Genomic DNA, 3421 nt, shown 5'->3' with positions numbered 1-3421 from the left:
CTCAATTGAGGAAAGGCAGCAGAACTTCCAGGTTTTCTGTTTATGTGGCACTAAGGAATCAAAACCAGAGATTCGTGAGAACTCAACCACTGAGACCCAGGAGTGAACAAGATATAAATAGATAGAGATTGCTGTATATAAATATTATATACACAAAAAGAGAGATGCCTGTATATTATTAAATTATAGATAAGATTACTACCAATTATTAGGTATTAAATTATGTCTCTGTTTAATGATGTGTCCCAGTTGAACCATTAATAAAGCATTAATTAATAATTACTCAATATCCTGTTATTATTTATCACATATGTATATACATCCATACATATAATTACATATTTTATAGAACAAGACAGATGTCTACATATAATTAAATTATGTATGCATCATGTGTTACTACCAACTATTATGTATTTAATTATGTCTCCATGCAATTTTTATTCTGTTAGTGCTTAATAAAATATTCATCTTAATGCAGTCCTATAGTTCTTATATCTAATTTTATCCTACAATGATTCACTACTAATTCAATTTGTTTATCATTTACTGTAGTGATAATTTTTCCACCTATGACATTTATTACCTTTATGACATCCTCTTACATAGCATATAGATTTGCAGACGAATTATACATCCTACCTGACACCGAGCACTTTCAAAGAAAAAGAAAACATGTGTCATGCTCAGCTTCTCACTCCACGATTACATTTTTGGCAGTGCTGGGATCTAAATTCAGGGCCTACAAGGTTTAATTCATGAATGGGTGTCTGTCAGCACAGCAGCTGCTAGCCAATTCATCTGCCAGGCAGTTCCCAGGCCCTGAGATCAAGCCCCATATGTTGACTCCATATTGCGTTTAGTGTATTCATTTTATTTTTTGTATTATTCATTTATCTACCATTTATTTTATTGACTGTTAATACACATGGAATATTTATTACATAGGGCATAGATTTGCCTGTGTATGAAACTTCACACCTGACACCCAGACCTTTCACAGAAAAGAGAAAAGGAAACATGTGTCACTTTGGGCTTCTTAATCCGCAATTCAATTTTTGTGAGTGCTGGCATCTGAACTTACAGCCTAAAAGGTCCAACGCATAAGTGGGTGAGTGTCAGCATGTCAGCCTGGGGCATATGGAGCTGACAAGCAGATCCCAGCATCTGAGATCGAGCCCCCGGGGTTGACAAAATAAGAACAGATTGACATGCAGATGGTAGTACACAAATAAATATAGATCTTTATAGTGCCAGAGATGTTTATACATGATTCAGTTATATATGCTACATTCCTACCAATTTGTGGATATTCATTATGACTCCATGTAATTAATATTATTGTTTTCATCCTTAATGAATTATTAATTAAGTCAACCACTGTCCTGAAATTATTGTGTCCATGTAATTAATTGTATTCTTTTAAGGTGTCAAAAATATTAATTAAAATCCATCGGCCTCCTAAAATCACTCTAATTTTATAGTAGTATCATTCAGGAAGAACTAATTCAACCTGGACATTCAAAACCTTCCATTGGAATTCCTATGAATATGAACGAGACTCTTAGAATGTCCTGCCATTGGTAGGGGTCAGAACTGGGCTTCGAACTCAGGCCCTATGTTGCCATGTTAGCCTATGGCTTCCCTGGTAGCCAACCAGCTTTCAGTAAGCCACGTTAAGAGCATTTTTCAGCTGTGTCATTCAGGTCCAGGACGGTCACCTTGCAAAGAAAACAAATGTAAAACTGTCAGCCATCTGCAAGTTGAATGGTTTTATTCTGTGTTGATTTATTTACTTTTTTCCTGTCAGCCTTTGGGGCCTAGGAACCCAGCATTGGCTGTGGATCCAGTGGCTGCACCCCAGGCTAGAGTGATCAAAGCTGAGGCAGAGTTGCCACGACATGGGTTCAAGCCCTGTGGCAAAATAAAAATACATACATACATACACACATACACACATACATATGTACACTATAAATATTTTAAAAATTATGAGGCTCCTTGGCTTGGAATTTATGCCATTTTTATCTGGCAGGCCTGGGATTTGAACTCAGGATCTGGGTAAATCTACAGCACTATGGGGGAAGGGCAAGCTCACTGTGTTGGAAGACAAGAAAGTCAGGCCTGTTCCCAGGGCCTGAATTCAACCCTAGCATTAAAAAAAATATTCGTATACATTTTAAATACATGACTTACATTTACTCTCAATTGTTTACTGCAGGGGCTGGGAAGGTGGCTCAGTGGTAGAATGCTTTCCTTGAATGCCTGAAGCCCTGGGTTCGATTCCTCAGCACCACATAAGCAAAAAGAAAAAAGCCAGAAGTGGCACTGTGGCTCAAGTGGTAGAGTGCTAGCCTTGAGCTGAAGAGCTGAGAGACAGCACCCAGGCCCAGAGTTCAAGCTCCACAACCAGACCCAAAAACAAATGTTTACTGCATATTACAGTTAGTGTATTAATTGTTTTATTTTGTTTTTAATTATTTGTTATGTATTTTAGTCAGTATGATTACATGTATAACATTTTTTACATCCTATCACATAGGACATAGATTTGCATATATATTGTACATCATACTTGAGACTCAGGACTTTGATCGGTAAGGAAAACATGTGGGACAATTGGCTTCTTTCACCAGGATTAAGTTTTTGGCATTTCTGTGATTTGAACTCAGGGCCTAGAAGGCCCACTTCATGAATGGGTCAATGTTAGCATACCAGTCTGATGCAAGTGAAGTTGTCGGGCAAATTTGAGGACCCAAGTTCATGTCCTAGGAGTGGCCAATATATAAACAGATAGATGTATAGACTGAAGTGTGTGTGTGTGTGTATTTGTATATTTATATGCATCTAACAATAAATGTATACAGAGACAGACATTTATGTTGATTCTAGTGTATAACTATATATAAAGTGTGATATCTATATTGTATTTATATATATATATATTCTATTACTACCAATTATTTGGTATAAAATTATGCCTCCATTAATTAATCACGGTAGAAGACTTAATAAAGTATTAATTAAATTAATCAATAATCTATATTTATTGTGTACAATCTTATACTAGAATGACTTGCTAATTAGTGATTCAATTAGTACATGTCAACATTCTATTAGTGTTCCTATAGATAGGAACTAGTTTCCTAGGATCTTCAGCCATGTGTAGGTGGCAGTCCTAGGATCGAACTAAGGGCCTCTGTGCATGGATTGGGCTCAGGCTTCATTGACAGCCCCCCAGCCTCAGCTATGCAAGGTCACATAAAATTTTCAAGCCTAGTCACTGTCACCCAGGATGGTTACAGTGCAAAGGAAACAAAGGTAATACTGTTATGTAAAACTTCTTGGTTTATTCATCCTCCGTTTTTGTTGGTTTGATGATTTTTTGCCAGTGAAGGGAGTTGAACTTGGTTCCTAGGAT

Source organism: Dipodomys merriami, unplaced genomic scaffold (genome assembly GCF_024711535.1).
Source record: "Dipodomys merriami isolate MVZ:Mamm:240054 unplaced genomic scaffold, mDipMer1.0.p SCAF_218, whole genome shotgun sequence".
Classification (NCBI taxonomy): domain Eukaryota; kingdom Metazoa; phylum Chordata; class Mammalia; order Rodentia; family Heteromyidae; genus Dipodomys; species Dipodomys merriami.
This window is presented reverse-complemented; position numbering follows the sequence as displayed.